The sequence below is a fragment of the Oryctolagus cuniculus genome, chromosome 12 (genome assembly GCF_051225735.1).
Source record: "Oryctolagus cuniculus isolate XC-2025 breed Fujian yellow rabbit chromosome 12, ASM5122573v1, whole genome shotgun sequence".
Classification (NCBI taxonomy): domain Eukaryota; kingdom Metazoa; phylum Chordata; class Mammalia; order Lagomorpha; family Leporidae; genus Oryctolagus; species Oryctolagus cuniculus.
The window spans coordinates 74,859,910-74,885,689 of NC_142878.1; the positions used below are offsets into that span (position 1 = coordinate 74,859,910).

The 25,780-nt window shown below is 45.3% G+C and overlaps 1 protein-coding gene and 1 long non-coding RNA gene across 7 annotated transcripts in view; one reads left to right on the plus strand and one right to left on the minus strand.

The window, feature by feature from the left end:
- The window catches only part of MAPK6 (mitogen-activated protein kinase 6), a 52,999-nt gene that overhangs the window by 2,706 nt on the left and 24,513 nt on the right, over positions 1-25,780 (plus strand). For 2 of the 6 annotated variants that reach the window (XM_089310346.1, XM_089310347.1), the window contains exon 1: positions 12,450-25,754. The exons of 1 other annotated variant lie outside the window; for it this stretch is intronic. The gene's annotated coding sequence lies outside the window, so the exon portion shown is untranslated. 3 more of the 6 variants (XM_051821999.3, XM_002717751.6, XM_089310348.1) reach the window with 3 other exon arrangements.
- LOC138844686 (uncharacterized) lies at positions 7,368-10,768 on the minus strand. The gene is made up of 2 exons (XR_016218147.1): positions 10,489-10,768; positions 7,368-7,573 (listed from the first exon to the last, which is right to left on the minus strand). It is a non-coding gene; the product is annotated as an uncharacterized LOC138844686 (long non-coding RNA).

Below are 25,780 nucleotides of genomic sequence, written 5' to 3' on the forward strand. Positions count from 1 at the left end.
TCTATGCTCACAGGGCACTTAAAATGAATGGCTTGGCGAGGAACAGAGACCACATGTATTGCATCTGTCCCCTCGCTCCCATGTGTGCTCCATTGTCCCACCTGACTTCAGAACACAAAGATAAAAGTAGGAGGAATCTCAGCATGACAATAGCAGAGCATTAAGCATGAAGTTTTTCTGCCTGTGAGCTCTTGTGTAATGCCCTGGGTAAGGAGAGGAAGGGAGAAGCCTATGGCTATAGTCGTTGACAGGGCTCAAGCTGTCACCAAGATGGGGAGATGGATCTTGGGCCTCCTGAGCCCCTAGCCCTTCTGCTCTCAGGACACCATACCTAGGGGCTTGCCAGAGGCAGTGATGGTCATGGTCAAGACTCAAGTTGGGTACCAACCTTGGGGTGATATCTTCAGGGAATGATGGTCTAGTGATGAAAACCACCAGGTGGCAAAATATTTGTGTCAAACAGAAGGTAAGGAACAGGATTGTGGAAGATAGACCTACTAAACCTACCATATTGCAGACCAGTTACTAGCTAGAGCACTCAGGATGGCCAGTGTAAACAAGTCTTCAGCACAAGTTTGGAGTTAGATAGTGATTATCTTCTTCCCCAAATGACAGATGGCCTCATTACTGGAGTGCAAAGTAGGGGGCATGGTGTGCATTGTGGCACAGCAGTTAAGCCTCTTCTTGGGACACCCATGTCCCATATCAGGGTTGAGTCCTGGATATGTTTCTGATTCCAGCTTCCTGCTAATGTGCACCCTGGGAGACAGCAGAGGCATGACTCAAGCACTTGGGTCCCTGACACCCGTGCAGGACACCCAGATTGTAATACTGGGTTCCTGGCTTTGAGCTAGTCCAGCCCTGACTGTTGGGATTTGGAGAGTGAATCAAGAGGTCAGTGATACTTTTTTCCTCTCTCTTTCTGTCCCACTCTGCCTTTAAAATAACAAATTGAACTTAAAAAAAATGAACTTCAGTGAGAGCTTTATTCAACAGTTCAAGATGTTTATCACTCCCTGTATGTGGGCTGAAGGATGTCACTTCTGTGTTTTGCATTTACATTGGCCATGTGAGAGAGGCCTAGGTTGTTCTCAAAAACAGGATAATTAGAGAAGACTTCGTGGTCTCAAGAGGTTTAAGTTTCAGAAATGTCTGTCTCTGGAAATCAGGAGCATCTGTTCTCCTCAAGCTATCAGGGTCATTATGATAGGAAACAGGACAGAGGCTGGTGTTGTGGCATAGTGGGTTAAATCACCACCTGCCACAACAGTATCCCATATGGGTGCTGGTTCTATTCCTGGCTGCTCCACTTTTGATCCAGTTCCCTGCTAATGTGCCTGGGAAAGCAGCAGAATATAGCTGAAGTCCTTGGGCCCCTGCACCCACGTGGAAGTCCCAGGTGAAGCTCCTGGCTCCTGCCTGGTCTGCCCTGGCTGTTGTGACCATTTGGTGAATGAACTAGTAGAGAGAAGACTCCCTCTCCCTCTGTCTCTTTCTCTAATTCTGCCTTTCAAACAAATTAATTAATTGAAAAAAAGAAAAGAGTCCAAATACGAAATTCTGTTCAGGAATTCAGATGCTACTTGGGACATTCATATTCCGTGTCAGTGTGCCTGGTTCAAGTCATGGTGCTGGTTCTGATTCCAGTTTCCTGCTAATGTGTTCCCTGGGAGGTAGCAGGTGATGGCTCAAGTACTCAGGCCCCTGTCATCCATGTGGGAAACCATGCCCCCAAACTGTGCTGGCATTTTTAGAGTATCTCTGTGTCTGCCTTTCAAATAAAAAAAATAAAGAAGGAAAGAAAAAGAAAACCTTTGGCAATTTTCCTAAAGCCAGAAAGTGTCACTATCTCTGTACTCATCTGAAAAAATGTGTGTTTGTGAGGGGCGGGTTGGGAGTGGGGGAACCATAGCTTCTGTATAACTAGTTTAATCACAGCATTTATTTTTTTTCATATTTATTTATTTAATTTAAATATTTATGTATTTGTTTGAAAGTGTTAGAGGAGAGGCAGAGATCTTCTCTCTGCGGGTTCACTTCCCAAGAGGCTGTAACATCCAGGGCTGAGCCAGGCCAAAGCCAGGATCCAGGAGCTTCTCCCAGATCCACTATGTGCATAGCAGGGGTCCAAGCACTTAGGTCATCTTCTGTTGCCTTCCCTCCATACATTAGCAGAGAGCTGGAATGGAAGTGAAGCAGCCAGGACTCGTATCGGTGCCCACATGGGAACTGGCATCACAGGTGGCAGCTTTACACCCTACACCATAGCACTCGCCCCTAATCCCAACATTTCTACAAAACTGTCCCATTTCCAAAAAGCAGTGACTTCCAAGGCAGAATGAGAAGGAATTCTTTTGTTATTTATTGGCTTTATAAATTATCTCAATAAGTAATTCCCAGTGCATTTAAGTGTAAAGTTATATAATCATTATTCAAAAAGTAAATATATGGGCTTTCATTTCAGAAATTGATTTTATTACAAGGAAGGCCAAGTTTTATCTAAAACAACTGGGCAATTTATTACAGCTTTTCTATGAACCCTCATTTGTTATATCCTGGGAAAACAGTATAAGGTGTTTGCCTGAAACAGGCCAGTACGTAGGAACTTGATAAATGACAGCAATAAACGCTCTCTGGAGGGAGCAGCTCTGGCGACCCCTCTGGTGATGTGTGGGTCCTTGGTTTTCACCTGCAAGCCGCCTCCCATTTCCAAGAGCATCCAAGCGATCTGCTTCTCATCAAACTTCATGTGCAGGTGGGATGGATTTTGATTGGAAGCATTCTTTTCATACTCTAACCACGGTCCTTGTTATCTGAGAGTCTATCTTTGTGGAATTTTACTTTTGCAAAAATGTATTTGTAATCCTAAAATCAATAATCCTAGCACTTTTGCAGTCAGACATGTATAGAACAGCAAAGTGTTTGAGTCACCCTACATGAATGTTCCCTGATAGGGTTCAACAAGGTGGCACTGCTTTTTTTTTTCCTAAATATTTATTTTGTTTGCTTGAAAAGAAGAATGACAAAGACAGAGGGAGAGTTGGAAAATGATCTTTTGTCTACTGCTTCACTCCTCAAATGGCAGCAGTGGCCTGAGGTAGACCAGGTCAAAGCCAAGAAACAGGAATTCCATCTGGGTCTCCCATGTGGCTTCAGGGGACCAAGTACTTGGACCATCTTCTGATGCTTTCCTAGGTGCATTAACAGGGAGTTGGATTGGAAGTGGAGCAGCTAGGACTTGGGATGTCAGTACCACAACACCAGCTCAAAAATTTTTTTTTTTGTTTTAGATTGTTTTGATTTATTTGAAAGGGAGAGAGAGATAAAAAGAGAGAATGTGAGTGAGGGCTGCATCTTCCATCTGCTGGTTCACTCCCCAAATGGCCACAACAGCTAGGTATGTATGGACCAGGAGCCTGGAATTCCATCCTAGTCTCCCACATAGGTGGCAGGGGCTCAAGCAGTTGGGCCATCACTTGCTGCCTTCCTAGGCACATTAGCAGGAAGCTGGATCATAAGTAGAGTAGCCAGGACTTGAATTGACACTCTGATATATGATGTGGCCATCCCAAGCAGAGATTGAACCCACTAATCCACAATCTTAGCCCCACGAGGCATCTCATTTCAATTCTTATATTGTACATGAGTGTCCTTTCCATATTAGTGCCCCATTTTTCACATTTTGCCTTTTATTGGTGATTTTTGATGTTTACAGTAGCCCCCAAGATTAATATTGTATAGTATTCCCACACACCAGAAGACTGTGATGTGTCTTTTTTTTTTTTTTTTTTGACAGGCACAGTGGACAGTGAGAGAGAGAGACAGAGGGAAAGGTCTTCCTTTTGCCGTTGGTTCACCCTCCAGTGGCCGCTGTGGCCAGCGCATTGTGCTGATCCGAAGCCAGGAGCCAGGTGCTTCTCCTGGTCTCCCATGGGGTGCAGGGCCCAAGCACTTGGGCCATCTTCCACTGCACTCCCGGGCCATAGCAGAGAGCTGGCCTGGAAGAGAGGCAACCAGGACAGAATCTGGCTCCCCGACCGGGACTAGAACCCGGTGTGGCGGCGCCGCAAGGTGGAGGATTAGCCTATTGAGCTGTGGCGCCAGCCTGTGATGTGTCTTATGGAGAAAATATGTGTTACCTAAGCTTTGTTCAGGCATGAGTTACAGGGCTTAGTTCAGTGTCACAGAATCAATAAATATTAAATAAGCTGTCTTTAAACAGATACATACATAAAATAAGGTTCATAATAACTAGTTGTCCACAAAGTGGGCAGAGGTTTGCAGGAAGCTAACACTATTTCTTCTTCTAGGAGCAGTGGTTCAGCCTTCACTAATTCTGTGTTCACATAATATAGAACATCACTACAGAGAAAATGAGAATCCACTGTGAGAATCAACTGTACTTGCTAATGCATTTCTGTAGTGGAAAGCTAAAGCAAATTACAGTATGTAATTCTAGAAATCATGTCTAGGAGAGTAGTCATTTTGTAATTTGTACTTATTTTCATTTTATTTGAAAGGCAAAGAGGCAGAGGAGAACACTCATTTTAAATTCAGGGTACAACAGACATAGAAGCCTCAGGTTGGTGACCTTGTATATTATCACCTCCCTGCCAGCCCCCCAATTCCTTTAATAGCATCCTTGACAGGTGGTCATTGTTTTCTGATTGAATGCTTCCACTGATGCAGAGCTCACTTCAGCAGGAAGTCCTGTCCACCATGGCTCAGTTCCAATGTCCAAAACAGTCCTCTCCTATGCTGAGCCCAAATCTTCCTCCTGATGGTCTTAGAGCTGAACTCTGGAGGAACCTGTAGCAAACCAGCTCTTCTGCACAACAGCCCTTTAGCAAATCTTGCTTCTGCAGGTTAAGCAGACCCAATTCCCCCATCTTTTTCTTCTGAGAGGTTGCTCCTTAAGAACTCAAGTTTGTTGTGTGTGGTAGCTCTTTTTATGTGCAATCTATATATTTTTTAAAAGATTTATTTATTTATTTATTTGAAAGTCAGAGTTAGAGAGAGGAGCGGCAGAGAGAGAGGTCTTCCATCCGATGGTTCACTCCCCAGATGGCCGCAACGGCTGGAGCTGCGGCAATCCAAAGCCAGGAGCCAGGAGCTTCTTCCAGGTCTCTTACGTGGGTGCAGGGGCCCAAGGACTTGGGCCATCTTCTACTGCTATCCCAGGCCACAGCAGAGAGCTGGATCAGAAGAGGAGCAGCTGGGACTAGAACTGGCACCCATATGGGATGCCGGTGCTTCAGGGCAGGGTGTTAACCCACTGCACCACAGCGCCAGCCCATTATGTGCAATCTATATTTGAACACATAGGTTCAGAAATTCTGAGCTGACAAGTTTGGTGCCCCACCATGACTTGGACACTTAAAAAAAAAAAAAAAGATTTATTTATTGATTTGAAAGGCAAAGTTACAGAGAGGGGGAGACAGAGAGAAAGACACAGATCTTTTATCTGCTGGTTCACTCCACAAATGGACACGAAGGCCAGGGCTGTGCCAGGAGCTTCATCCAGGTCTCTCACATGGGTGCAGGGGTCCAAGCACTTGGGCCATCCTCTGTTGCTTTCCCAGGTGCATTAGCAGGGAGCTGGATCAGAAGTGGAGCAACTGGGACTTGTACTGGTGCCCATATGGGATGCTGATGTTGCAGGTGGTGGTTTAACCTGCTGTGCCACAATGTCAGCCCCCAGACACTGTTTTCTTTGAACACAATTTATTACATTTGGTTGATTTTCTTGCTGGCTGCTCACACTGAATGAAGTATCCATAACTTAGTGTCACATTCTTAGGTCAAGCCAAGTCATCTGAATCCTACCCCTTTTCTAAGGACTTTTCTGAACAAAGATAGAGTGTACTTATGTTTATTGCAATCATTTATTGTTACCTTTTTAAACTGTCATTACAACCCATGGAAATTATTTTAAATAATCATTCTGGCATCTGTCATGCTCTGATCTCTTTAAGTTTTGTATCCTCCTCAAACTTAATAGGTATCTTGACTCAAAGCCTTGATAAAAAATATTACTCAGGACTGGACAAAGAGAGAAAATATATGTAAGCATTGTTTTTCTTGAGTATTCACTCAAGATTAGTATCATGCCATTAATCAGCACTCTGTAAGAATCTTTCCCTGCAAGTCTAAACCCATATCCCTCCCTCTTATCCAGAGAGGTGTCTTATCTGCCTGAGCAACATGCTGGTCTGATAATGTAATAACCCCATCAAGAAAGAAAGTGGTAGTTCTCTGTAATGACTTGAAAATAAATCATGATGACCTGTTGCATTTCCCCTCAACACACTGTGTTCAATGACTTATACTAGAAATTGGCTAGGGATTGGCATCAAGTTTACTAGTCTGTATTGCTAAAATCTATTTGCCTCCATTTTGAAGAAAAATCACAGTGTTTTCCAGTGTATAATCATAGGGAAATCTAACTGGAAAAAAGATAAAGCAAGTAGCCTAAAGAGGAAATTTAAACTCAAAGAAGTGAGAGCAATCCAGGACTTACCTCTCACCAACTCCATTTTATTTGCTTTCAGAATCGCTCTTGTATTGCCATCCTTCCTCTGCCATTAGAAATGTGACAATGATCTGAATCTGTCCTGTCTCTCATACCTAACCTAGAATTTGGCTTGGGTCTTCTGTCATGTGTGACAGAAAAGTTTTGACTTACAAAGGAACAGGTGGTTCCTTAAAGATCAGAATTAACATTACAAGAATAAGGTAGAAAAAACAATGGATTCTCTTACTGTCTTGGTCTCCAAACTCTTGCTCATCTAATTTACCATCCCATTAAGGCCAGAGTTATTGTTCTGAAATACTAGACCTATCGCCTAAATTCCTCTGCTATTGCGTTTAGCATAAAATCCAAGTTTTGGGCATTGCAATCAAAGCCTTCTCAGTCTATTGCCAGCTTGTCTTCATTCCCCCAGGCATGTCAGACTTCTCCCATTTTCCAAAGTAATCCTGCATGCTCATGCCTTTGTATATTGTGTTCTTTGATCTGGGAATGTCTTTGCCCTGATACTGGCTGATGGAATCAAGCCAGCTCCAGTCAAAACTTTCCTGAAGTCCTAGTCCTTATCACTTGTTTTTTCCATTATAATCCAATGAGAGCAGATAATTTGCATCTCTCTGACCAGGAAGCACTCATACTTCTGGTGTACTTATCTTTTCTCTCTTGCATTCTGCTGCTAGAAAGGTGGCTTCAAGCTTGTTTAGCAATAACATAATTCATGGCAATAATGAGCAATATACTGTGATTCAAGAGTCCCATTTATATACATCTAATATTTCATCAATTTTAAGAAACGCTTTCTCCATGTTAACATCTCTGAAATCAGGATATACCAGTATATTTTTAAGATTTATTTATTTTTATTTGAAAGGCAGAGTTATAGAGAGTCTTCATCTGCTGGTTCACTCCCTAAATGACTGCAATAGCCAGAGCCAGGCCAGTCCAAAGCCAGGAGCCAGGAGCTTCTTCAGTGTCTCCCACGCGGATGCAGGGGCCCAAGGACTTGGGCCATCTTCTACTGCTTTCCCAAGCCATAGCAGAGAGCTGGAACGGAAGTGGAGAAGCCAGGACTTGAACCGGTGCCCCTATGGGATGCCAGCACTGCAAGTGGCAGCTTTACCCACTACACCACAGTGTTGGCCCCACCAATACCATTTTAAACATTTATTTATATTTATTTGAAAGGCAGATCATCACAGAGAGAGAAACAGAGACAGATCTTGCATCTGCTGGATCATTTCTCAAAAGTCCAAATCAGCCCAGGCCAGGCCAGGCTGGAGCCAGGAGTTGGAAATTCAATCCAGGTCTCCCACCTAAGGGGCAGAGACCAAGTACTTGAGCCATCACCTGCTCATTTGCAGGATGTAGAGTCAGAAGAACTGGGACTTGAACCCAGCCACTTTGATAGGGGATTCAGGCATCCCAAGTGGCATCTTACTCACTGTGCCAAATTCCTGTCCCCATATTTTGATAGGGTTTCACTTTCTTAATAGTTCATAAAAAAAAGTCATAATTGATGACATGTTTTCTGAAATATGGTACATAGCCAAAACAGAAGTTTCACAAAACAATGTTTACCCTTTATTATGAGAAATGCTGTTTTATTCAATTTTTTGCTCTGCTTCATTACGAAAAAATGCAGATGATAATCCACTAAAATGATTTCATTACTCATACTCACTAATGGGTTGTAACTTGCAGTTTGAAAAACTACTGAGAACTGCAACTATTTACAGCCACACAATAGGATTAAGAACTGACTACAGTAACATGATTTTACAGTTCAACTGTGTGTATGAACATGCCTTCAATTCTAAGAAATTCATGCCCAAGAAGATGAAGTTGCAAATTACTGCAGTTTCAAGAACTTCCACAAAATCCATTTATCAGGATAGTACTTCCAGACTTTATCAGGGCCAACAGGCCACCCCCCCCCCCCACACTTAGATTATTGGGCTTAGCTGAGTTTACTTTTTTTTTTTTTTAAAGATTTATTTATTTGAAAAGCAAAGTTAGAGGCAGAGAGCAGAGGCAGAGAGAGAGACTTTCCATCTGCTGGTTCACCCCCCCAATGGCTGCAACAGCCGGAGCTGGGCTGAAACCAGGTTCTCCCTCTCCGGAGCTTCTTCCAGGTCTCCCACATAAGTACAGGGGCCCAAGGACCCAGGCCATCCTCGCTGCTTTCCCAAGCACATTAGAAGAGAGCTGGATTGGAAGTGGAGCAGCTGGGACTCAAACCGGCGCCCATTTGGGATGCTGGCACTGCAGGAGATGGTTTTACTCACTGTACCACAGCTCTAGCCCCTGAGTTCACTGTTGTAGGCTTGCTTTAAAATTCTCCCTCCTCTTCCTCTGTCCACCTATCCTAAATTATTGATTATATCACAGACTCTATCGCAATAGGGGCCCCTCACTGAAAGACTTGTCTTAAATCTGACCCACCAGATCTTAGGCTGATCCCATCCCTGACCTCCCTCTTTTGAGTTTTTTTTTTTTTTAATTTATTTATTTGAAAGGTGGAGTTATAGAAAGAGAGAGGCAGAGGCACAAGGGAGAATAATCTTTCATCTGCTGGTTCTCTCCCCAAATGGTGGTCTGAAGCCAGGAGCAAGGAGCTTTTTTGGGTCTCTCACGTGGGGGCAGGGGCCAAAGCACTTGGGCCATCCTCTGCTGCTTTCCCAGGTGCGTTAGCAGGAATGCTGGATTGGAAGTGGAGCAGCCAGGACTCAAACAGGAGCCCATATGGGGTGCTGGTGTTGCAGAGACAGCGGCTTACCTCGCTATCGGCAGTGTAGGCTCCTTGAGATGCTTTTACAACTGTCAACTTAGTGATCTTCCTTCATTGCTGTACCGTAACCTCGGCTTTGCATGATCAACACGTTGGTCTTTACATAGAAGTGTAGTTAACCTTTCATTGTTTAGTGTCTTGAAGGAAGGCACAGAACTTACTCACTCTGCTCCTCCAGGAGAGCCAACATTGATGGGAGGGACAGGTGAGAGGTTCCAGGAGTGGGAGGGGAGCTCAGAGCAGGGGCTGCAAGGAACTCTTGTGGCAGGTGGACTGCACCCACAAGCTGGAAACCTTGCAGGTGAAACAAGCCTCCTCTCCGGGTATTCTCACCTGGTAATCAGGGCTCAGTGGTTTTTTTTTTTTTTTTTTTTTTTTTTTTTTTTTTTTTTTTAATGTATTTGAAAGTCAGAGTTACACAGAGAGAGGAGAGGCAGAGAGAGAGGTCTTCCATCTGATGGTTCACTCCCCAGATGGCTGCAACGGACGCAGCGGTGCCCATCCGAAGCTAGGAGCTAGGAGCTTCTTGCAGGTCTTTTACGCGGGTGCAGGGGCCCAAGGACTTGGGCCATCTTCCACTTCTTTCCCAGGCCATAGCAGAGAGCTGGATCAGAAGAGGAGCAGCCGGGACTAGAGCCAGCGTCCATATGGGATGCCGGCACTTCAGGCCAGGGCGTTAACCCGCTGGCCCCATGGTCTCAGTGTTTTAAATAGAAAAATAGGACATTCAAGCTCACCCCAAGCACTTAATTTCAAGTCACCACGCAATCTTTGTAGTGGTTTTTGCCTCACTCTTTAAGATGTGTCTCATGGATAAGGGGCTGTTGTGGGTCTGGTTCTCTTTGGGGTGGTGATTAAGTCACTGAAAAAAAGCGGTTGGCCTGCGACTCCAGCTTCATAAAATACCACTTCGATTTCACACAAGCACTGGAAAGGTGCCTTGGACTCCAAAAGCCATGACGAGCAAAATAAGCTCGCTTAGTCACGCGCTGGGCCCAAGAAGGCACCAGTCTCCCCTTTCCTCTACATCCCCCCGGCCACCCCCTTCCCCAACTGAGCGGCACTGGCCTCGTCCCAGCCCCTGCAACCAGCCAGGTCCTCTCCAGCCTCGGTCCCGGCCCACACGCTGGAACACCCACCCCCTCCACCCCTCGTCTGTTTATCTCAGCACCTTCTGGATCCAGCAGAGGCCACCCACGGCGACCTCTCAGAGATGCCTTCCTCCGTGCCCGCAGGCAGACTGACGACCTCCTTCCCACTCGGCGTTTGCCTCCAGCCGGTCCATCTGGATCTGCAGTCTTCCCGCTCCCAGCCCATTCAGGGAGCAGGGACGGAGGCCTGTTTCTCTCGCATTGCCCTGGGCCTTGCACGTAGTAGGTGCTCAGTAAAAAACCCTCTCAGAGAGTTCGATCACTCGGTGCCCGGGTGCGGGGACAGGTGGTGGAGCAGCCAGGGCCCCGACCATCCTCCCCGCCGGCCCACGAGCGCAGCCCGCGAAGCGGCTGACGAGCCCGCGTGCCTCTCCCGCCGCCCCCGCGGCGCGCGGAACCCAGTCACGGGCGTTGGAAATTCCGGCGCGTGCAAGCGCCGGGGGCCGAGCGGGGGCGGGGGAACCCGTGGAGTGAGCCTGTGACGTGGCGGGGGCGTGGCCCCGCGAGGCTCCGCCCCCGCTCCCTCGCCCTCTCTCGCGGGTCGGGGTTACATGGCGGCGACTGCGGCAAAGCGAGAGCCTCCGAGACGCCGCTGCCGCCAGCACAGCCGGAGACCTGAGCCGACACTGGGGGCTGTCCGCGAGCCCCGCACTCCCTCGATGAGTCGGAGAAGTCCCGTGAGTGTGTGTTTGTGTGTGTGTGTACGTGTACGTGTGCGGGGCGCGTCGGCGGGGCGACTCGGGAGGGCGCTGCGGCGGGCCCGGCGGCGGCGGCGGCGGCGGCGGAGCCGGCTCCCTCCTCCATTGTGCGTGACCCTCCGGCGGCCGCAGTTCAACAAAGGCGCTTTTGTTCCGTCTCCCGCCCGCCCCCTGCCCACCCGCTCGGGCCTGGCCGGCGCGTCCCCGCGTGGGCCGGCGGGCGGCGGGCCGGGGTCTCCCCGCGTGGGGCCAGCGGAGCGGCCGGCGCGCCCCTCCCACCCGGCACGCCCCTCGCCGGGCGCCCCGGCCGCGCCGCGCCTCCCCGGGCCCGGGTCCCGCTGACCGGCCGCGGCCCCGCCGCCTGCGCCCGGCTCGGCGGGTTCGAAGCCCGGCAGGGCCGGCGGGCGCGGGGCGGCGGCCGGGCGGGGCGGCCCGGGCAGCGCGCGGTGGCGCGGAGTCTCGCCTTCCTGGCACGCCGCCTTTCGGAACGCTCCGCGTCTCCTCCCCCTTCCCACCCCGGTGACTCGGCCTCAGCTGACTCCGGCCGGCTGGGCAAAGTCTCCTGTGGACTCGGCAGAGTGCGCAGCGCGCGCGCCGCTCTCCGGGCTCGTCCCGGAGCCCCGAAGTCCGCCCAAGTTTGGAGTGCCGGGAACCGGTGCCCCCGCAGCCCCGGCTGCTCCCGGGACCTGCCGCGGTGGTCTGCGGAAGTCCCCCGACGGCAGCCTGGCAGCCCCCGCTTGGCAGCGCATTTCAGTCTGACGTGTGAGCTGGGTTGAAAAGTGCAGGTGCGTTGGCCACCTTTTGTCCTCGGCTAGCGTGGGACTCCCCGCCGGTTCAGGTGTCAGGGGCCAGCTTTTTGGTTCCTTTCCTCTTTTATTTTCCTTTTGCGTAGCGCTTGTAGGGAAAAAAGGCCAGTGAAGGAACTGGTGAGGTGGAATTAGAAAGCTACTGGGTTAAGCAGCAAAATTCACGTTCGGTGCTCCAAGCGCCTTTAAGTCAGTCTCAGTATTCTTCTTTTTTAAACAGTTACAGTTGATTTGTCGGGGCGTAGGGGGCAGCAGGAGGAGGCCGTACGTGAAGAGCAAACAGGTTGGGCCTTCCAGCTTGTTTTATTTTTGTTAAAGTTTTGGTTGGCCATAGGCTCTTTCTAACGTTGGGACTCTGGGATGGAAAGAGTGAGGTGAGTGGTGGAATGCAAGGCTGCGAATAGAGCCTGGCCTTCAAGGCTTTCTTTTTAGAGCGGTCAGATTTTAATGTTTGAAAAAATAATTTTGAATTGGGTGGAAGAAACGTTGGATTTTTTTGGCTAGTAGTTGTTCAGACTTGTTTATGAAGTGCTGAGGAGTGTAAAGTCCTTTCACGTGTACGTTACATCATTTAATAATAATTGCCTTATGAAACTTGTGAAGTTGCTCCTTGGTGTCCTAAGTGCACTTGTTCTAATTGAAGTCGTCTAGGAATTATGCCAGATTTGAGCAGGACGTATTTTATCATCGAGGTGTTACTGGTGAGGGGGAAAAACAGCAACAGTAATTTTGGAAAATGGAGAATTGTTTTAAACTTAATGGGTCTGTTTTGGAGTGCACTTATTTGCACAAGAGGATAAAAGGTAGTCTTTGGCTACTTTCTGTTGTTAAAAAACAATCTGGAGAAGATCACTTTGTAGATCAGTCAGTTTTGCAGTAGAGAAAGCACATGTCTAAAGACAAGCATTTGCACTAAAAGTGTTGTGGGGTTTCACCTAAGCTCACTAGCCTCCGGAAAATTCAGAACTGACGAAGTAGTAAGGTTTGCTGACTCAGGGTGCGTTGTTGGAGGGGTTGTTGAAGGGGATGGGGTCGGGTAGGAGGAAGCTTAAAGTGCTGCGAGTTTTGAGTTGGATGGTGACTCATTCTGCCCACGACTGCTACGTGGCTCTTTTTTTTCATAGTTTTTTTTTTTTTTTTTAATGATAGGCCAAAATGTTTCTGTCTGAATTATGATTCTCCTTTCTTCCCTGATGAGGAACAACAGTCTCTCTGAAAAAGTAATGGCTACTTAAATTGCTTTTAAAAAGGGTATCTTAACCTACAGGTGGAATTGTAACATTTGTTGACAGGCAAGGTAAAAATCAATTGCTGATCAGCTGATGAAATTAAATGTTTGATACTGGCAGTTCTTTGGCTACTATGGAGAGAGATTTGTTACAGGTTATTTATAAAGGACTGATAGTACTTTATGGTGTGGGTAGAGGTTGACCTTATGTTTTAACTAGTTATGTAAAAGCTATCTTTATAATATCTAGAAATTATTGGTTTAAATAAGTGTTGTAAATATGCTAACAGTTTTCATATTCAATCAGATATATTTCCCTGTCATGGAATTGCAAAAACATCATTCATTCATAGTGCTTTTTGGTGATCTCTATGAATTTTCTGTTTTAATAAGGACAACTTCAAATAGGCATTGTTGCATTATTTTTCATAAGTTTTTTTTTTTTTTTAGATAAGCTGAATGTACAGTTCTAACTTTAGGGCTTAATTGAAACTTGATAAAATATTTTGATTAATTCTAAAACAGCTAATGTTTAGCTGGTTGTCTTAAGATTGAAGAGAAAAAAGGGGTTGAGAATGGCAGAGTGTTTTTTAAAAATATTTTTTAAAAATTTATATTATTTGAAAGAGTTACAGAGAGGCAGAGAGAGAGAGAGATCTTCCATTCACTGGTTCACTCCCCAGTAGCTGGAGCTGCACCAATCTGAAGCCAAGAGCCAGGAGATTTTTCCAGGTCTCCCATGCGTGTGCAGGGGCCCAAGGACTTGGGCCATCTTCCACTGCTTTCCCAGGTCACAGCAGAGAGCTGGATCGGAAGTGGAGCATCAGGGGCTCAAACTGGTGCCCTGTGGGATGCTGGCACTGCAGGCGGCAGCTTTACCCACTATGCCACAGTGCCCACTCCTTTTTTAAAATATTTATTGGGGCTGGTGCTGTGGCATAGGAGGGTAAGCCTCTGCTTACGGCATCAGCATCCCATATGGGCACTGGTTCGAGTCCTGGCTGTTCCTCTTCCTGTCCAGCTCTCTGCTGTTGCCTGGGAAAGCAGTAGAAGATAGCTCAACTGCTTGGTGCCCTGTACCCACATGGGAGATCTGGAGGAAGCTCGTGGCTCCTGGCTTCGGATTGTCCCTGCTCCGGCTGTTGCGGCCATCTGCGGAGTGAACCAGTGGATGGAAGACCTCTCTGTAACTTTGCCTCTCAAATAAATAGATAAGTCTTATAAAAAAAAGCAGAAAAAGAAAAAGGTATTCTAATCCACTGTTTGAGAGGCAGAGAGCAGAGCAGAGAGATTTTCCATCCACTGGTTCATTTCCCAAATGGCTGCAACAGCCAGAACTAGGCTGGTCCAAAGCCAGGAACTTCTTCCAGGTCTCCCATGTGGGTGCAAGGGCTCAAATATTTGGCTAGCCTTTGATGCTTTCCCAGGCACATTAGCAGGGAGCTGGATTGGAAGTGGAGCATCTGGGACCTGACCTGTTGCCCGTATGGGATGCTGGCATTTCAGGCAGCAGCTTTACCCACTCTGCCACAATGCTGGCCCCGAGAATGGCAGGGTTTTTAAAAAATTGGCTTAAAAATGTTTGTTTACTTGAAAGGCAGAGAGAAGTTGATTTCCATCTGCTGGTTCACTCCCATTTACCCCCAGTAGCCAAAGCCAGGAGCCGGGCACTCTTTTCTGGTCTGCCAGATGGATGTCAGGGACACAAGTACTTGAGTCAACATCTGCTGGCTCCCAGGGCGCATTAGCAGGAAGCTGGATGGGAAGTAGAGGCGGGACTGGGTCCCAGGCACTTCAATATGGGATGTGGGCTTCCCAACCTTTGGCTTAACCCACTGTGCCACAGCGCCTGTCCTGGTAATTTGTTTTAGAAGTGAGAAGGAAAGAAAATGTATCCAACTCATCTCCCCTAGTCTTTCTATATTTACTGTTTATTTTCTCAGAGTAATTTATTTGAGTTTTGTGGGCAGTAAAGTGTGTAAATGTGAATTAAATCTTTGGAGATATTTTGGAAGAGCACTGTGATTTTTATAGAAGGATTTTAATAAGATTCTAAAAGAGTTAAAAATGGAAGTATGGGGCAGCTGAGATGCCTGTTGGGTGTCTGCGTCCTGTATCAGGTTTAGTTCTCGGCTCCAGCTCTGGTTTCCAGCTTTCTGCCAGTGCAGTCCCTGGGGGCAGCAGGTCCTGGCTCAGGTGATTGGGTCTCTGCCACTTGTGTGGGCGACCTGGATTGAGTTCCAGGCTCCCAGTTTCAGCCCATTCTTGGTCATTAAGGGCATTTGGGGAGTGAACCAGCAGGTGGGGAATCTGTCTCTCCGCTTGTGAGGGGATGGGAATATGTGTATTGAAGATTTTCAGAGCATCATACTCAGAGGTTGACTGTAATCCCAGTGGTGTTTTATTTTCTTTTAGAATGTAGGTAATCAGCTGTCATGCATAATCCATAAGGTAAAAACAGACTGGTATCTTAGCCTTTTGCTTTTCCTTGGTGGTATTATGGTGCGCCTTCTCCCCATGGCTGTGCAGTTCCTTGTTTGCCTTCCCTATTGAACCTTGAGTTATTCTAGGGCCCCTGTTAAATGGAACGAAGGTGCCTTGGAAAGAAATTCCCCGTGATGTTGTTGGCTGCCCTCTGTGAGCTCCTTCAGTTTGTTGGGTGGGCTGTTGCGTGACACTCCAGCCTGTCCATGGCGTGGGGATTTTGGTCAGTTTTAGTGCTCAGAGCTCTGAGGCTTCACAAAAACAGCCACAACAATGTTACTGTAAATGGCTTTTTCCAAGGAGTTGCTTTCGTGTGGAGCTGATGCTTTAACAGTCACAGTAACAGTGGTGTGGGCTGAGTCCAGCATTGGTTTTTTTTCCCCTCTATGAACTGCATACTTAGAAAAGATAATTTGCTTCTCTGATAAAATTGTATTTTAAAAAATTAAAAAAAAAAGATTTATTTGAAAGGCAGAATTACAGAGTGGTAGAGACAGAGAGCTCTTCCATCCGCTGGTTCACTCCCCAAATACCTGAAACAACCCGGGTTGTGCCAGGCCAAAGCCAGGCGCTTCCTCCAGGTCTCCATAGGTTGGACACAAGTGCTTGAACCATTTTCTGTTGCTTTCCCAGGTGCATTAGCAGAGAACTGGATCAGAAGTGGAGCAGCTGGGATTCCAACTGACACCTGTATGGGATGCCAGCACTGCAGACAGTGGTTTAACCTGTTGCTCCATACTGCTGGCCCCTTTAATTTTTTTTAAAGATTTATTTATTTGAAAGAGAGAGGGAGAGAGAAATCTTCCATCTGCTGGTTCGTTATTCAGATGCACGCAGCAACCAGTGGTGGGCCAGGCCAAAGTCAGGAGCTTCATCCCAGTTTCCCAGACACTTGGGCCGTCTTCCACTGCTTTCCCAGGCCATTAGCAGGGAGCTGGGTGGGAAGTGGAGCAGCTGGGACTCCATTCAGCGCCCATGTTGGATGCCTGTGTCACAGGCGGTGATTCTACCCATTGCACCACAGTGGCGATCTGATAGCTTTTGCAACGTGTCTTCCATATGGAGTGCTTAATAATCAGGTTCTAAAACGTTGCACAGAGCTTAATGTTTATATAGTAAATCACATTTTTTTTCATTTAGATTTAGTATCTTTTTTTGTTTCCACAAAAATTGTCTGTTAGAATCCTAGCATTTACTTCGGGAAAGTTTGCCTCTGCAGAGAGTGGAAACCTATATGCTTTTAATTTTGTATAGCTGTGGGACTATAAAATGTTAGTTTTTGAAAGGATTATGGACATTAGGTTGCCCCAGGTACATCATTTGACAGCCGAGAAAGTGAGGCCTGCAGAGATCTAAGACCTTGGTACTGAGAGTGTGATTCCTGGGTCGGCTGTGCTGGCATCACTTTGGAACTTGTTAGAAGCACAGAATCGTAAACTTCTCTCAGGCTGACTGCGCTAGGTTCTCCATTTAACGAGTTTCCAGTGATTAAAATGCAGTGTAAGTCAGCAGGTGCTTCTGAACAGGGCATGCATGGTTGCCGAGCTGGTTAGTGACCCGCTGGAAGAACCCAGGTCTTCTGTTTGGCTCTTTGCACTAGCCCTCCTGAGAGAAGTCAAGTGGATGTTAGGATTTAGTCAGTGTCTGGTAGAACTTTCTGTGGTGATAGAAATGTCCTATACTGTCTTGTCCAGCTAGGTAGCCACTAGCCATGTGTGCCTCGAGAACTTGTGCACTAGATGACTAGTGCACCTGGGGAATTGACTTTTTAATTGGATCTATATTTAAATAGCTGTAGGTAGTTTGTGGCTGCCATGTTGATCAGCACAGATCTAGATGATTTTTGCCTGCAGTTAATGTGAAATATTTTGAACTGCAGTATAATACCTAGTTAGACTCAGTTTAATAATTTTCCCTCTCTTCATGGACAAATGGAGAGGTGGTAGATTTTTTTTTGTGCTTTTTTCCAGTATGCCCAGATAATATTTTAATATTATGAAGTAGGACTGATTGTTCGCATTGATACTTCTGTGGTCAATAAAACACCTAAGCTGAGTTGTAAGAATGCATATTTCCTCCTGTTTTTCTCCATAAAGGTATTTTCACTTTTATTAAAAAAAATACAAAAAATGGGTGTTGGAGTGGGTGTTTAGCCAAGTGAGTAATATTCTGATTAAGATACTAATGCCCCACGTTGGAATGCTTGAACTTTGTTTTTTTTTTTTTTTAAAGATTTATTTATTTGAGAGGTAAAGTTATATATAGAGAGAAAGAGACAGAGAGGTCTTCCATCCACTGGTTCATTCCCTAGATGGCTGCAATGGCTGGAGCTGGGCCGCTCTGAAATCAGAAGCCAGGAGCTTCTGGGTTTCCCACGTGGTTGCAGGGGCCCAAGGACTCGGGCCATCTTCCACTGCTTTCCCAGACCATAGCAGAGAGCTGGATCGGAAGTGGATCTGCTGGGACTTTGAACTGGTGCCCATATGGGTTGCTGGCACTGCAGACGGCAGCTTTACTCCCTACGCCACAGCGCCGGCCCCAAGAATGCCTGAGTTTTATCCCTTGCTCCAGCTGCTGACTCAAGCTTTGTGCTAATGCAGACCACAGGAAGGAGGTAGCAGGTGAAGCTCAAGTCATTGGGTCCCATTATGTGGAAGATTGTATTGAGTTCCTGGCCCATCCTGGCTGTTGTGGGCATTAAGGAGTGAACTAGTAGATGTCTCTCTGCCTCTCAAATAAATAAATATTTTTAAAGTGGCCGTTGTGGGTAGTATTGAGAGAATAGTTTTGTGTTTGTCCTAGTACCTCCAGGTTTGTGGGTACTTGTTGATAGCTGCCAGATTGATCTATTTCTTTTTCTTTTTTTTTTTTATTTTCTTTTTTTTTTTATTTTTGACAGGCAGAGTGGACAGTGAGAGAGACAGACAGAGAGAGAAAGGTCTTCCTTTGCCGTTGGTTCACCCTCCAATGGCCGCCGCTGCAGCCGGCGCACCGCGCTGATCCGATGGCAGGAGCCAGGATCCAGGTGCTTTTTCCTGGTCTCCCATGGGGTGCAGGGCCCAAGCACCTGGGCCATCCTCCACTGCACTCCCTGGCCATAGCAGAGAGCTGGCCTGGAAGAGGGGCAACCAGGACAGAATCCGGCGCCCCAACCGGGACTAGAACCCGGTGTGCCAGCGCCGCAAGGTGGAGGATTAGCCTATTGAGCCACGGCGCCGGCTGATCTACTATTTCTTATTTCTAGGTACAGAAGCTGCGTGGTTCTTAACCTTACACCTTATTACAGTGGGAAAATTCTAATTTAGAGTCAGACTGACCTGTATCTAAATTCTGGCATTTACTATATGTGTAATTTTATCAAGTTACTTTACACTTTGGCACATTAGTGCTCTTCTTTGGAAAATGAAACTTACAAGATTGTGGTTAGGAGTAACCGAAGTAATTTGTCACTTAAAATATGCCTGACACATAGTAGATAATCAGTAAATATGTGAGCATCATTCCCAACCTCCCTGCTTTTTTTTTTTTTAACCGCATTGTGCTCCAAAGGAACAAAAGGAATGACTGTCTCTTATTTATTTACTTTAAGTTTTTTACGTATTTATTAGAGAAGAAGAGAGTATTCCCATCTGCTGGTTCACCCCTCAAATGCCCGCAATGTCCAGGTCTGGAACAAGTAGCCAGGAAAGCAATCCAAATCTTTCATGTGAATGGTGGGAATACCCATTTACTTGATTTATCACCATTGCCTCCCTGGGTCTGCATTAGCATGTCTGCTTCTCTGCTTGGTTTTTATAACTTCTGAAAATTAGTCTTTTGCTGAGATTCCAACCACAGTTACTACATATTCTCATTTTAAGTGTTGGTCTCTACCAGCTGTTCATTTCGTGCCTTACTTCATTCATGTTGTAGCCCCTGTAGATTCTTCCATTTGTGCTCTGGATTCCTTCTCCTCTTAAGGATCGTTTTCTTGCTTGCATTGTGAATTTTTACTTTTCTTTGGGGTCATATTAGTATCTGATGTGCTCTAGTGCTGTACTGTCCAGTGCAGTAGCCATTAGCTACATATGAATTTAAATAAAAATTAGGGGTGGGTGTTGAAGTAGTAGGTTAAGCTAGATACCAGCATCCGATGGTGGAATTCTTGGGATCCAGGCTCTCCTCTGCTTCCATTCTGGTTTCCTGTTAATACATACCCAGGGAGGCAGCAGATGTGAACTTAATTCACTGCCAACTATGTGGGAGACCTGGATGGAATTCCGGATCCTGGCTTCAGCCTGACTCAGCTGTGGCTTGCAGGCATTTGGGGAATGAACCAGAGGGTAGAAGACATCTTTTTCTCTTTCTGTAGCCCTGCCTTTCAAATAAATAAAAATTAACTTAAAAATTCAGCACTGTATTTCAGTTCAGTAGCCAAATGTGGCTAATAGCTTCCATATTGGGCAGTGCAGATAGAAACGGAACATCTGTGTCATCACAGAAAGTAGGCTTGGACAGCACCTCTCTAGTGAGGCTTTCTTCCTTAGGGGTAGGCCTCACCTGTTTCACATTCTCCCCCTGTTTGTCTCTCTACTTCCTTTTGCTCTTAAACGTGCTCCAGACTGGCTTTCTTCAACATCTCTTCTCTGAAACTCTTGTTCAGTTGCTGGTTGCTTCCATTTACCAAATCCTTCTAACAGGATCTTAGAGCTACCTTGAATGTGGTTGATCACTGTATTCTGCCTGTGCACCTGCTTCCCTCTGCTGATAGGCACATATTCTTGTTTTTCTCTTCCTTTTGTGTTTGCCATGCTTTTTCAGCTACCCTCTTTGTAAGCAGGAGCACATCCCAGCGTTTAGTCTTGGACTCCTCTGCCCTGCCTCTTTGTTTTTCTAAATTCTTTTCCTAGTGGTCTCACTCTTCATTGTTTTAAATATCATCTATTTATGGATGATTCCCAAATTTATATTTCTGGTTTAGGCTTCTCACCTGAGTTGCAGACATAATATCCAACCTGACTGACAATTTCTGACCTCTTGTTATCTAAGTAGACCTAACATGTACAAAATAGAAATCTTTCTTGGATATTTTTCTTCTCTAAGCCTTCCCTGTCTCAGTTAAATGACATCTACAACTTTCCTTTGAATCCTGTCTTTTTCCTTATTCTCATAAGGTTTTTTTGGTCTCCAGAGTGTTATTGAATATTTTTAATATGCGTTTTTAATGATCTGTTCAATGATTTATGTTCCATCTTCATTTCTGTCACCCTAGTCTCAGTCACCATCATGTCATCTGGCTTACTGAAATAGCCTTTATTTATTTATTTTTAAGAAAACTAGATTGATTTATTTGAAAGGCAGAACAGAAGAGAAATCTTCCATCTGTTTATTGGTTCACTCCCCAAGTGGTCACAGTAGCCAGGGCTGAGCCAGGCCAAATCGAGGAGCCAAGAACTCCATCCGATCTCCCACATGGCTGGCAAGGACCCAAATACTTGGTTGATTTTCAGCTGCCTTCTCAGGTGCATTGGCAGGACACTGGATCAGAAGCAGAAACTTAAACCAGCACTTTGATACAGGATGCTGGTGGCACAAGTGGCAGTATAACCTGCTATGCCAAAATGCCAGCACTTAAAATAATTTTTTAAAAATATTTTATTTATTTGAAAGATAGAGTTAGAGAGGGAGAGACAGAGAGAAAGGCCTTCCATCTGCTGATTCACTCACCTAATGGCCACAACGGCTGGAGCTGGGCTGGTCTGAAGCCAGGAGCTAGAAGCTTCATCCGGGTCTCCCACGAGGGTGCAGGAACCCAAGCACTTGGACCATATTCACTGCTTTCCCAGGCCATGAACAGTGAGCTTGATTGGAAGAGAATCAGCCTGGACACAAACTGGCACCCACATAGGATGCTGGCGCCACAGGCAGAGGCTTAGCCTACTGAACCACAGCACCAGCCCCCACTTGAAATAATTTTTAACCTAATAGGTCTTTGCTTTAGCTCAGCTACCTTCCTTGGTCCATTCTGCTCCCAGTAACCAGAATCCTCATTTTAAAATGGAAATGAGATCATGTCAATTGCCTGCTTAAAACCATTAGTCATTTTCTTCTGCTCTTAGTTACAAAATTTAGAATCTTGCCTTATCCAGCCCTATCTGCCTATCCAATCTCATGTCCTCCTCAGTTCCTACTCCCTTTGCTCTTCATCTTGAAGCTGTATTGACATCTTTCCCTCCAAAATGCAAAGTTTTATGCTGCCTTAGGTTGTTGTAGGATATTATGAAAAAGCCTCATGGATTTCAAAATTTCTTTGCTGCAAAATAAACCTCTTGTAATCCCATTTTTGCACATAATTTTTTGAAGTACTCTCTTACTTGCTGTTTGCTTTGGGTTGTTCTTCTCACATCTCTTAGCAGTGCTAGTACTGTCTTGGCATTTGGTTTCAGCAACTCAGAAGGCCATTTCTAGGTGCCCAAATCATAGCATTTGGTTAAGTTTGAAGTTGGATGTGGTTTACTTTTATGTTGGTCTTTCCTCACTAGAATGCGAGTTCTTTGGGAGCAGAAGAATCTTGACTGTCTTTTTCTTCCCTGTAACATCAAATAGTACATGGCACATGCTTAAGTGCTCAGGAAATTTTGCACATTCTATAAAATCTTTGATTTCTTGAAAGTTCTAAAGGAAAAACTATGTTTAAAAATTGCATTGTAGGGCAAGGGGATTAGCCTAGTGGTTAAGATTCTAGTTGGGATTCCCACAACACTTGCCCTGTCTAACAATATTATATAAGCCAGTTCACAAATAATGTAGACCTTGACATTTCCTGATTGTTTACTTCATTGTAGCACTTTGTGCTCTTCTATTTTACTTCTACATGCAATATATATAGACCCCACAATATATTATTTTTGCTTTACAATTGGTAAATTACAGTCATTGAAAGATATTTAAACAAATGAGTAGATTATTCTAAAGGCTTTTTATATTTTTTAAAGTTATTACACTTTCTGGACTTGTACCTTTCTGTAGATCTGGGGTTACATTTGGTGTCATTTTGGTTCAGTTTAAACTTCTTTTCACATTTTTTTGTAGTGAAGCTTTGGTGGAGATTTTTTTCTCTTATCTGTTTGAAAATATCTGTATTTCATCTTCATTTTTGAAGAGTATTACCCTGATGATATTTTTCATTTGATGTCTGAAAAATACTTTATTATTTTCTGGTTTCCATTGTTTCTTGTGATAAATCAGCCATCGTTCTGACTATTCCCCAGTTCTTTGTCTCTTTTCCCTGGTTGCTTTAAGAGTTGTTCCTTATTTTTAACAGTTTGATATGGGTTATGATGTGCCTAAGTATGGGTTTGTTTGTATTTATCTTGCTTGGGGTTCATTGAACTTGTGCTTCTGTCAGTTGTGTCTCTTGTTATCAGGTTTAGAAAGTTCTTGTCTAGTGTTCAGGTTTAGAAAGTTCTTGTCTAGTGTCTCTTCTTGGACTTCTGCCCCATCAGTTTCTGAAGCTTGGAGCTCTCTCAGCCTAGCTGCCTACTATTTGGACTACTGGGAATTTTTGCATTCTGCTTCCACCCCAAGTTTCCCTTGTCTGTGTTTTTGCCTTAATTCTTGAAGGCAGAGTTAAAGAGAAGTGGGGGGGGGGGGGAGAGAAAGGCAGAGAGAAAAAGAGAGAGAGAGATTCCTAAGGCTTAGCCTTAGGAGGAATATCTGCCTTAAAAATCTCTGAAGATTAGAAATGCTCCCTCAAATCCCCTTTGGCTGTTGTGAACTCTCAGGGAGCAAACCAGCAGTTAGGACCTTCCTGTCTCAAATGAGTAAAATAAAATAAATACATAAGTAAATAAATAAGTGTTTAAAATCCCAGCCACAGTTGCCTTTGAACTATAGTCTGGAAAGCTGTGCTAGATCCCATAGACACTGCCAGGCTGGACTGATTGATATTAAAATCAGACTGGTGTCAAGGTTTAGGATCTTCGTGATACCTGCTTTGGTTTCAGTATTACATGGGCTGGTAGGACTTCTGTTTTTTAAACTGAATTTATTATATAGGACTCTATTTCAGTGGCACAGTCCTTTCCCACTACCACAATAAATAAAACAGGAGCTGTAACAAAGCTGGAGTGTTTTTGTTTCTTTAGTCTGAGTGGGTGGAAACCAACTGTGCTTCTTCATGTTGTTGGCAGACCTATGTGTTTTTCATGGGGTGAGACTCCTGGTGGAGTGCCTGGAAAGGAAAGTACCATGTCTAGGAATCCGCACTGATGTTCCCCAGTGGGAGGTCAGATTCTGAGAAACCTGACAATGGGGCTTACCTTCTAGAACTTCCTGCCATCAAGTAGAACATGCTATTTACATTAATTCATTCCGTACTGGTTTTGGTGTGTGTTTTTTTGGCTTTTTTTTTTTTTTTTTTTTGATGTCTACTAATTACCAGGCATTGCTTGGAAATATCAGTAAAGCTTAGTCCTAAATCTGTTTTATAACAGCTACTAAAAACTAGACAGTGTTGCCCTAGAACATGCAAGAGTAGAGGCTTTGCAGGATTAGATTAGATTGAGGAAGGATGGCAAAAGACGAGGGAAGGGAGGAGGAAGGGGAAATGTTAGTGGACAAGGAGGCCCTCCTAGTGCACTCCCGTGTGCCAGCAGTGCGCTTTCCTCTGAGATCAAGTTGTTTATTTTTAATTTATTTGACAGGTAGAGTTATAGACAGTGAGAGAGACAGAGAGAAAGGTCTTCCTGTAGTTGGTTCATTCCCCAAATGGCCGCCATGGCCGGTGCTGCGCCGATCCGAAGCCAGGAGCCAGGTGCCTCCTCCTGGTTTCCCATGTGGGTGCAGGGGCTCAAGCACTTGGGCCATCCTCCACTACCTTCCTGGGCCACAGCAGAGAGCTGGACTGGAAGAGGAGCAACTGGGGCTAGAACCCGGCACCCATATGGGATGTCGGCGCCACAAGGCGGGGAGGATTAACCAAGTGAGCCATGGTACTGGCCCCCCAGCTGAATCTGTTTCTGTCAAAGCTGTTGAAAACCTCTTGGTTCTTCTGCTTCTGGGTCCATGTTGGGATTGCATCTCCCCATGCCCTTGGGTAGAGCTGTGATCATGTCACCTGCTTTCACCAATAAAATGTTCTTAGAAGTAAACTCCTGCTCCTGTGTTTGCTCCAGTGTTTCCTTATCGTTAGATACGCAGTCTCAGTATGAAGGTTTGGGCAGTAGAAAGATAGGAGAGAAGATGAAGGGCTATTATATTTGATAATCTTATAATTATACATTTGTCAAAAGAATTGTATTTGACGTTTAATATACTGCAGTTTCAGTTGTGTCTCTCCCAATCTGGGCATACCATCCACCTTAAGTGCTTGGGAACAAAACCAGTGGAATGAAAGATGTATTCTCTGCTTTTATAGATCATAAACTGTTAGGATTACATGGATCTCTTCAGATTCGTTGACTAGTTTATGTGATCTGTGAAGTTTTGATGTTCTCATGTGGATATTTTAGAGTAAATAGCAACAACAGATATGGTGAGCAGCACAAAATGCTGCTTTGAAAGTTTTTCTTAGTTACTGATACTGTGTTAGGGCTTGATATTTTAATTTTTAGGTCCCTCTTTGTCCATAGATTCCTAAGATTATTGGCTGCTGCTAGTTTACACTGCTGGCCCCTGTGAGGTCCTAATCTTGAAAGGGCTCTCTGCTCCTAGGGTCATCCAGCATTAGGATACTCAAGGACTTTGCCAAGAATGCATATGAGGAAGCAGCTAAGATGTAACCCTTGGCCTTCTCTGACCTAGAAACTTAGTAGCCTAGATGAGAGCCCGAGACATGATCTTAGGGAAAACAAATTTGCTGTAACAACCTCTCTCTGAGCCAGGGTTAGAAGATAGGTACATGTAAGTAGAGCTCAACCTTTCCCTTTGGCTGAGGAGACGTGAGGCTAGCTGGATTCTAGTTAACTCAGATTACTCACTTGACTCTGGAGAAGAGCAACATGGGCAGAAGCCTTCGACGAGGGAGGAGGGCTGGTGCTGTCCGTGAGTATGGAGCAGCAAAATGGAAGGTGGAAGAGAAAACCAGAAAAGTAAGCTTTGTGTGCTGGGTCCTCAC